Here is a 10690-nt window from a genome sequence, read left to right as displayed (position 1 = left end):
ATGAACAGAGAATATTGAATAACTGTAGATGGATAGATGAATAAATGGATGGATGGATGAGTGGATGGATGGATGGATGGGTAGGTGATGGATAATTTTCTCCCCTACTTTCTCAAATTGAGAGACCTTATTTCCATTCCATTTTTAACTGCTCTTTTATCATCTTAATCATGGCCCCTAAAGATTAATAGCAACAGGAAATATTTATCCCATCCCTTCCAAAAAAACATCAAAGAAAGAAACCAAAGGAAGTCCATCTTTACCTGTTAGAGCAGCCTCTACTTGAATCAGATTAAGCTATTTTCCAACTGGCCACCTGTGCTATCTTTGATGTAAACAAAGAAAAGCCTCATTAAGGAGACCCTCTCCACTTTATTTTTTTGGTCAAAACTAGTCAAGCTGTACTTAACAACTGGAGCAGAGTCTGCAAGCTGCTTCATCTGCTAAGGATTCCATCCTGTGTTTGCATCTCTGCTCAACTTGTTGATTTGCATTTGAAAGGGATTTGAGTTTAGATGGAAACTCTTTGATAGGATTTGTGGCGGAGACAAAGGTTGGTTCTCATTTTGATCCTGTGGGCAGGAGCCTAAAAGCCATCACTGAATCAGTAACCAATGGTGCTGAGGTTGTCTTTTGAGACCACCAAAGGGATGGAAGGGCTTTGGGGAACTGAGGGGCTACAGGGATCAAAACAGAGGATCTCACTAGAAGAAAAGACGGTGGAAACATAAGATAAGTTGGGGAAATTAAACAGCTTTATTAGAATCCTAGACGAGAGTGGAAGGTTAATCTGTTCATCCATCAACCTACCTGAAATTAAAAGTTCTAGGAAGTAGTGACTGTTATGATAGACTTGGGGTAGTTAATGATCACGTCTATTCAATGGATGAATAGACATGACTTCAGATTTTTCAGCCGAAAACAAAATTAAAAGAAGTGTTACATTAGGTCACAGAACCCAAGATATTAGACTAATGTTTTCCTCTCCCATTGCCTCAAAAATTACTTCATATTTGCTTTTTACTTCTTATATGTGTATATATCAGCTTTCTCCCAATGGAACTTAAGTTTTTTAAGGGAGGTGACAGTTTTATCTTCTATCTTGGCATCTTCAGTGTCTTATATATTACTGGCACATAGTAGGTGTTTACTAAATCCTTATTTGTTTTAGGTAGTGTGATGTAGAGGAGAGACTTAAATTCAAATCCCAACTCAGATTCTTTACTAACTGAGTAACTCTAAACAAGTTTCTGTGCCTCAGTTGCCTCATATTAAAGCTAGGGGGTTGTACCCAATGGCCTGTAAGGTCCCTTTCTTTTCTAAATCAGTGATCCTCTGGTCCATCTCCTATATATCCTCTTTTAGATTATGTATTCTGTTTCTCTGGGAAAGAAATCCCCCCAGTAATCAATAGAATCAATTTAGAGATTATCTGGTTCAATCTCTTTGTTTTACTAACGAGAAAACAGAGGGTCAGAGAGGCAAAATTCGTGGTAACATTGAAATTTCACCCACTTCCTCAGGGATCTTTCTGCCATTACTTTATGAAAAAAAAATCTGGAGCCACTAAGTCCATTCCATTTGAAGAAAGGTCTCTTACTTAGAAAGGTCAGTGGTTAAAGAAATAAGAACAAAGGAAATGATGCCATTTTCCTAATGAGCCTCAGTGGCCCTATAGGGTAGGCTACCCCCCCAGCGTACAACATGTTTCTCTTTCGATTTTTATTTAAACTTCCTTCAAAGCTTTAACTTCTTCAGTAACTTGAGAGTGATGATTGTATTTCTCCAGAGGTGTGCCTAATGTTTAAAAAGAAGCATCGACTTCTAAGCTAATGAAAGCGATTTGTATTTGCACTAGCTGCCAAGTCTATTTATCAATAGCCCATCTCTCCTAGATGAGTTAATATAACTGCTCACATGTCCAAGGCTATTGAAGTTTAATATATCCCAGGCTTGGTGAATTAATTTTCCCATTGCTGTGAGGCACTAGAAGATTCTATTTGGATTTTAACACCTTAAGTATTTTCTTAAAATATAAAAGATATTGGTAGTGGACTAAGGGCCTGGGTTCTAGTCCCAGTTTTTCCAGGAACTATCTGTGCAACCACATCCTGGTCACAATCTCTCCGGAAATCAATTTCCTCTCTCACACACTCATCACACAGGGAATGGACCTGAAATACTCTAAGGTACCTACAATTCTAAAATTCTTTAAATTCAAAAGAAGGCATTGAATTGTGGCTAACACGATGCTTGACGTATAGTAGGTAATTAATAAATACTTGTTGATCAATAGATTGATCATGCTGAGACATAAATGCCAGTGGTGTTAAAATCCCCATCATATCTGTGCCTAACGTGAGTATCTTCTTTCATGGGTGGTGAATCCAATTCACTTGATTGCACAATCAATCAATCAACAACTATGCTTTGCTAAGCACCTCATATGTTCCAAGCTAGACACTAGAGGTATAAGGACAAAAGTGAATAAAGTCCTTGCTCCTAATGAGGTCCCATTTCATTCTCTATCCATAATTTGGTCTCTGAGCTAATAGGAGCATTTGAATCTAATGACTAATTATGCTTGTAGAGCAAACAGTAGCATGCAAACTCCTTGAAGGCAGGGGCCGTTGGAGTTCATGTTTTTGTCCTGCACTTAACACTGTGCCTGGGACATAGGAGACAATAAATTGTTGGGGAGGGAGGGAAGAATAAATGCACGTATTTTACTGGAGCTTTGAGGGGTGAGTAAGAATGCAACAGAGCGCACAGGACAAGATTTTCAAAGCAAAGGGAGAGGTTGGGAGCGATGGTCAAGGTAGAGCCATGTAATAAAGGCAAAAGAGAGAGAGATCAGAGAATAGATCCTTGAAGGACACTCACCCTTCGAGAGAAGGAAAAGGAAGAGATAGGATATCAACAAGGAGGAAAGAAATTTGTTTTGATGGTTACGGTCAGGGTTAGGTTTAGAGGAGCCTCCAACTCTATCAGATTGCCATGTCATCACAAACTAGTCATCTATCTCTAAATTTTCAGTTGTCTCCCAAAAGAACATTTAACATGAACTCCTCCTCTTCGAAATAAATGGGATTCAGATCTCCCAGCTACAGAGACTGTTTTTTTTTTTTTATTGGTTCTTTTGTTTTGACTTTCCTCTGTATCCCCAGATAAATGTTTATTGACTGACTGACTGACTGACTGACTGATTGACTGAAGAAGGAATATGTGTATAGAAACCACTTCAGTATCTCTCCCAAGAAAACCCTAAATAGAGTCGCAAAGAGTCAGACAACAATGAAAACCAAACATACCAGTGTCTGTGGAAGAGTCTGCCTCTCTCAGGCAGCACTGGGTCCTGATAAACAGTGGCTCACTGGTTGTTGATAAATTATTTTCTCCTTTACCAATATGGATCAGTGCCTTATAACTTAAGGTTGTATTTTTTGCCTTACACTCTCTGGGTCTCAGTTTCCTCATCTGTAAAGGGTCGGGGATGGACCTGAAACTCTCTCTGCTCCATTATTCTTTCCTTCTAATATTTCCTTGAAAGATATAGGAAATTGCCAGGAGTGGTGAGAAGGTGAGTGACTTACCCGGCCAGTTTCTGTGTCAGCCACTGGGGATACCCAATATTTTCCAGATGTACTAGATTGGTTCCTCATAATAACCCCTTGAGTGGTAGGAATTATTGTCATCTCCACTTTATTGATGATGCAACTGAGGCCTAGAGAAGGAAAACAGGAAGGAAACAGACATTTATTAAATCCCTACTGTATGCCACACTCTGTGCTAAGTACTTTACAAATAATATTAAATCTGATCCGCACAACAATCCTGAGAGGTAAGTGGTATTATTCAGAGACAAGATTTGAATTCAGTGACTTCCTAACTCCAAGTCCATGAGTAAAAGCATGGAAAGCTCCTGTATTTTGGGTGAACCCCCTCAACATGTTAAAGCAAATCTTTTCATCTCCCTGGGTCTCAGTTTCCCCTCTGAGTTGGTATGTGAGGTCCTTGCTGGTTCTATCTATATCTATCACCCAATTAGCAAAATTAACCGAGTCACCAAAGTTTCTGATTTTTTTAAATCATAGTGACTGCTGACTTCTACCTCAAAAGCCAGGAGTGAATTGTCCACTCAAGGCATCAGTCAGCAAGCAATTATTCAGGACCTATCATATGTCAGGTGCTGTATTAAAACTGAAGAGAGAGTTAAATCTAAAGAAAGGCTAAAGACCACACCTCTTTTCAAGGTACATTTGACAAATGGAATGTATGACTTCATATCACGAAAGTACATGCCCGGACCCACGACTTCATCTATATGAGGAATTCCTAGTGTGGAAAACCCCTCCACTGATGGAGCCCAACATTTCATCAAAAACTTACAGTTTTAGAGTTTTCTGAGAATTTGAGCATTTAGTGATTTGCCCATGGCCACATGGCCAATGTGTGTCAAGAAATAGGATTTGAACTCTGGTCTCCTTGACTCTACTTCTCCTCGAAGGCACGTTGCCTATTTAATTTCTCTTGCTTAAATGAAAGCTTTACTTGATCAATGTAGGCATAGTCTCCTTAGTTATCTTGGGTCAAATTCGCATACAATAGGACATGCCAAACATCTGTGCTCTCTCCACCAAGACCTCCCCAAGATCCACTTCCGTAAATCCTCTGCATTGTAACACAGCGGAAGTTAATTTTTTTCTTGCAGGTTTGTTTGCTTTTTAATCAAAGCACAGCAAACAGCAAATGAAAATGATAATTTTCTTTGGAACAAAAGCACCCTCTCCCCCTTTTTTTCTTTTCTTTCCTTCTATTTTTTTTAAACCATTGGTTGTGATTAAGTGAAGACAAAATTCCATGCTGGGGTAGTTGAAATACTTTTGGAATTTATTAACTTCTGCATGTGCACGAAGGCCAAATGAGCTTCTTTAATTTCCATAATGAAATTGTTTTTGTAAAGTTAAAAATACTGTAATGAGGGCAAAACGGTGTGCTTTCCGAGGCTCCCATGGTGAAACAAATGAGATTTTAGCTTCCCTAATTGGGCATACTGCAAGCTGGGCTCTGGCTCCGTCCTCTGCAAGGGGTGTTTGTTATCCCCTAACAAAAAGAGGTCTACAGCTGTCAGCCTTAATGCTGGATAGCTCTTCAGCAGCCAAGCCATCAGGAAGAAGGCTGGGCCTCTCTGACTGGGACCACCCAAAGGGACAGATCAAGTAGAGAACAGCTCTTCTCTTTTCAGATTAAAAAGTTATTCGTAAAGTAATTTGTTTACAGCTATCAAAAGGAAGCAACTATAGAGAATTCCCAGAATCCTCTAAAAGAATTTTATTTGATTAAGCAATGAATATGGATATTTGCTCCCTCTCTCTCTTTTTTCTCCTTGTGAATTAAATCTCATTACCTGTCAACATAGGCCTTTGGAGTCTCACTGTTCATGCAGGAAACAAAAGTTAGGCCCGTTTTGTGAAGGGGACATTGCCAAACTCAGCTGGGCAGCTGCCATAGAGGATGCCATGGTAACAGCCCGTAAACCTCTGAGAGCTCTGGACCTGTTTTGATGTAATATTGTCTTCATTTATTTTTAACCATTCCTCTCTGCTACAAAGGAAAAAGAAACTTGAAGAGCGTACTCGAATTATTTTTTTTAGACACAAGGAATCAGTCAGTGTCTGGTTTCTTCCTAAGATAACAACTGCTACTTTTATTTATTTATTTTTTATGTAAACACTCAACAGGAGAATGGAAAAGCTATTAATTTTGAAGTTTGCCAGTTTCTACATATTATTCGGTTATATTCAGGAGATGGCATGACTTCTAGATGGGTGAACTCACATACTACCTGAATTTATTATAGGACAATCTCTCCAATCATCTGGTGTATTTCAACCTCTCTGAATCCCATTTTCCAAAGGAAATTAATATTAAAATTAAAAAGTAGACTTTAAAAAAAAGGTAATCTATAGGATAAGGATAGGTCAGTCATAAAAATAAGTGTGGCTTAGGAAATAGACCAGGGACCTGGAGTAAAGTAGCTGCTACTGGTCCTTTGTTCTCAGAGAAGACAAATCTGAGTTCAGATGTGTTCAAATCTGGCCTCTGACACGTAACTAACCGGCTGCTCCTTGATCATCCACTTAGCCACATGCAAGTCTCTTGTATCATTCTCATTACTGTCATCGGTCCTCTTTGAAAATGAAAAACAAACAATAACAACCTACCTCAGTTTCCTCACCTGTAAAACAAAGGTACTAACATCCCTTATCTTCTGGGTTTGCTTTTAGGATCAAATGAGATAACATGTGAAATGTTTAATGAACTTAAAGTTATAAATCAGCAATAGATACTATTACTACATTAGGATTATATGCAGTGTGGGTAATGGATAGAGAGGAAGGAACAGCTGACTTTGAAGTTAGGAAAGCCCAGGATGACATCCTGCCTCAGACACTTATTACCTGGGTGACCCTGGGCAAGTCATTCAACCAATCTCTGCCTCAGTTTCCCCTCTGCAAAAATAAAGATGATAATAGTAAAGACTCCCGAGAGTTGTTGTGAGGATCAAATAAGATAATAATTGAAAATCATTCAACACAGTTCCTAGCACACAGTAGGTGTTAAAGAAATGTTCGCTATCAATTTCCTCATCTATAAAACTGGGATAATAATAACAGCTGTTTCACAGGGCTGTTACGAAAATCAGGTGAGATAATATCATGCACTTTAAAGTTCTATAGAAATGATAGTAATTTTTATTATGATTGCTGCTAAAGTTCTATAGATATGAGAGAGATTTTTATTATAATTGTAATTAAAGGTCTATAGAAACAATAACTATTTTTATTATGATTAAAGTTCGGTAGAAACAATAGAGATTTTTATTATAATGGTTATTAAAGTTCTATGAGAACAATAGCTGTTTTATTACAACTGTTATTAAAGTTCTATAGAAATGATCGCTGTTTTTATTATAACTGTTATTACATGTAGTGTGGAGAGTAGACAGGGAAATAATGAGTGAAACTGTTTTATATTCAGAAAAATCTACATTCAGAGCCTGTTTCTGACACACACTAACTGACCCTGGGCAAGAAACTTTACCTCTCTTTGTTCCCAGTCAATGCTCAGAGACTATAAAGTGCGGAGCAGTTGTCAGTCTGGAAGCTTTATTGCTATGGAGGCAAAAACCGCCTATAATCACCCAAATGTAATACTGATCTATAAAAAACTTGAGAATAACCACTTTAATGAATGTCATCACACAAAATGTTCATAGTCTCCAACTTATAGGGAATGAAAAACTTTTAAAACGGAGACACCTGACAGAAAAATAATCGAATTCATGAGGGGACAGGACCAGGTATGTCAGCCTTGCAGTTTTGTTTTCTGCTACAGCCATCCTAAAAAAAAGTCCTTTCAACATGATGCTACTTAATCACTCACAAAAACCAGCCAGTTTAGCCACCTGTGCAATAATCCATAGAATATTAAATATAAAATAATAATAGAAGAGGAATCGTGATCCAGGACTATTTCTCTCTGAACTCCATAAAAAAGATGAGAACAAAGTTATGTTGGGGATAGAGAGCAGACCTTGGACCAAGATGCCTGTTTGATTTCTCACACGTCCAGGCTGAGGGACATGGGAAAATCATTGAAAGTCTCAGTGCCCCCAAGCAACTCTCTAAGGTGCACTAAAGGTGCCAATCTGAATTGCCAAAAGGATTCTCCTCATCTGGGAGTTTCCTATGTCCGTGAAATCAGGGGTCCAGTCCTATCTCACCATCCCTAGTAGCTCTCATTGATATCACACTTTAAAGTTTGTATTACATACATTGTCTCATTTTTTCTACTCAAATACACGATGACAAAGTTAATCCTAATTTCATGATTAACACAGTCCCTTAAACCTAGTTGGTATTTAATAAACATTGCTTGAGTGAATGACCGATGGACTGCAAACTAAGCTCCTTGATATGTTTCTAAAGGAAAAAGGTTTCCAAAGATCAATTTGATATACTATGGAAAAGGTTCATCACATTTGAATTTTTTCTCTTTTCCTACGATTAACTTTTCTACATCCCATTTCTAATTTGGCCAAAACACAATAGGAACCCCTGCATTTAAAGATTCTTCCTCAGAGCTCTTTATGCCCCTTTGAATTTCTTTATCTCCTTTGTTTTGGGCAACTATTTCAGACACCTATCATATGTCAAGGACCTTAACAGATCCTGCGTTTCTATGGTTATTTTAGACATGGAAAGGAATATTTTAAAAAAGGAAATATCATTTGCAGGTAAGTTTTGACGCTGACAAAAGAAACTCTTGCTTAAGAATTTGCATTTAAAAAGAAGAAGCTGTCCAATGTAAGTCCTATCAAGCTAGGCATAACACAATTAAAAAATACATAAACCTATTAGAAAGAATTAGAATTACATGTAAGAGAATCTGAGTTCTAAAATGGTCGGCAACTTATGAGTATACAAGAATTTATGGCTTCACCTTGCTTTTACAAAGCATGAAGTCCATGACCCTGAGGAACTGACTGAGATCCCAGTAGAATGTCAGACGCTTGAGGGCAGGTGGTGAAATTTTTTTGAACTTTTTTCCTCTGTGCCTAGTACTGTGTCTTGTATCCAATCCAGTCCCACAAGTATTTATTCTGCTAGAGCCTAGCAATACAAAAATAAAAGGAAGACAGTTCCTGCCCTAAAGAGACTTAATGTTGTACTGGAGGTTGGTGGGGAGAAGATATAAAATGTAACATGTAAGTATATCCCCAATAATTGGAGGAGGAAGAGAGAATTAACCATGAAGAGGTTCAGGAAAGGCTTTGCCTAAAAAAAAATTGGAGGCATATGGATAAAGTGCTAGGCATAGAGCCAGGAAGACATCTTTTGGAATTCAAATCCAGCCTCAGACACTTACTAGCTGAGGGACCCTGGGCAAATCACTTCACCCTAATTGCCTCAGTTTCCTCATCTATAAAATGAGCTAGAGAAGGGAATGGCAAGCCACTCCAGTATTTCTGCCAAGCAAACCCCAAATGGAGCCATGAAGAGACTGAAATGACAACAAAAATGACAGACAATCTAATCATTGAAGGAACAAGGAGGAGTGGGGATGGACAAAGAGGAAATGCACGTCAGGCATAGGAGACAACACCACTAAGGAGGAAGATGTACTAAAGAGGATGGGAATACAATTTATCTAGAACATAAGAATGTGAAGGGGAGCAATTTGAAATAGTCCTGGAAAGGTAAATAAAGCAAAAGCAGGTTGTGAGGGTATTAGAAGGGAAGTGAGTGAATGAGTGAATTGGATTCATTTTTTTCCTAGAGGCAACAGGGAAAAAAGAGGAAAGGCATAAGGAAGTTTTCTGGCCATTCTTAAACTTGAAGAAGATAATTTTGGTAACTGTTTATGGGATGGATTTGAGGAAGGAAGAATGGAGGACCAAATGAAAGTGCTGCAATAAGTGATAAGGTAAGAAGTGAGTAGGACTGGAAGTGAGCTGGGGAGTAGAGAGGAGACACATTACATAAGTATGTAGACATGGTAAGATTTGGTGACCCATTGGCTCCAGAAGGTGAGGAAGAAGGAAGGGTGAAGGATGAGGTTATGAACCTGGATAATTGATTCAAAGGATAGAGCTTCACTCAACTGAAATAAGCAAGTTTGGATGGAATGGGCTATTCCAAGGAAATAATAAATTCCATTTTGGACACATTAAGTTTGAGATAAAAAAGCATCCTAGTGTAGTGGGAAGAGAAGCGCCCTTGAAAGCCAAAAGACCCAAATTCTGTAAGTTTCAGAGAAGCTGATGAGCTTCATTGGGCAGAGGAAATCTCACTTCCTTCCACCACTGGCCTCACAGGTCAGTCTCTATCACTATTGCTAAGTTTGAGATACCCAAGGAATGTATACACAAGCACCTAATGAATGTTCCTTGAATTAAATAGAAGCGAATTTTAATGGGGATGTAAACCCTGAAAAAAAAAAACCTCATTCTTTTCTTTCTTTGGAGGTTATTTCAACTGTTAAATGATCTGAGTTCAATAATGAATCTGCCCCTTTGTTTGCTTAAGGTTCTGGTAGAAGAAAGTAAGCATCCTGAGAGCAGGAATTGTTTTTAATTTTAATCTATCTTAGTGCCTACCACAATACTTTGCACATAGGAACCAGTCAAGTGAAGGAATAATAGGTCTCTGATTTCTCTAGCTCCAGGATTTCGTCCCCCTACTCACTTCATAACCTACCCATTCCAAGAGCTACAAGGATGGCTGAGGCTCTGAGATTTTAAGCGATTTGCCTAGGTTCATAAAACTGGTTAAATGTCAACACTGGTATTTAAACCCAGGTCTTCCTGAACCCAATCCCAACATTCAGCATCCTGCCCCTCATGCTCTCTTCTACTCAACACAAACCAAAAGAAATTCCTCTTTTCAAGTAGGACTCATTTATTTTACAAAATCCATTCCAAATTATGATGGGGAGTATGGCCCAGGGTAGATGGATGACCTAGGAGTCAGAAAGACTTGGTTCATATCTAGCCTGTGAGATTTTGCCTTTCTTTGTACTCTAGGAGCTCCTCACCCTGCCTGGCACATAGTAGGTGCTTAATTAATGCTTACTGACTAATTGGTTGTGTGAACCTGGGCTAATCACTTAACTCTCAGTACTTCCA

The 10690-nt window shown here is 38.5% G+C and overlaps 1 long non-coding RNA gene across 1 annotated transcript in view; it reads right to left on the bottom strand.

Annotated features, from left to right (window-relative positions):
• The window catches only part of LOC140534529 (uncharacterized), a 769311-nt gene that overhangs the window by 524652 nt on the left and 233969 nt on the right, over positions 1 to 10690 (bottom strand). Inside the window, exon 3 of the long non-coding RNA XR_011977353.1 lies at positions 3594 to 3724. This is a non-coding gene — a long non-coding RNA (uncharacterized lncRNA). The remainder of the gene's footprint in view (positions 1 to 3593; positions 3725 to 10690) is intronic.

This window comes from Notamacropus eugenii, chromosome 3, assembly GCF_028372415.1.
Source record: "Notamacropus eugenii isolate mMacEug1 chromosome 3, mMacEug1.pri_v2, whole genome shotgun sequence".
In the NCBI taxonomy this organism is placed as follows: Eukaryota; Metazoa; Chordata; class Mammalia; order Diprotodontia; family Macropodidae; genus Notamacropus; species Notamacropus eugenii.
The sequence above is the reverse complement of the archived record's forward strand: the minus strand, read 5'-3'. Positions and strand labels throughout refer to the sequence as shown.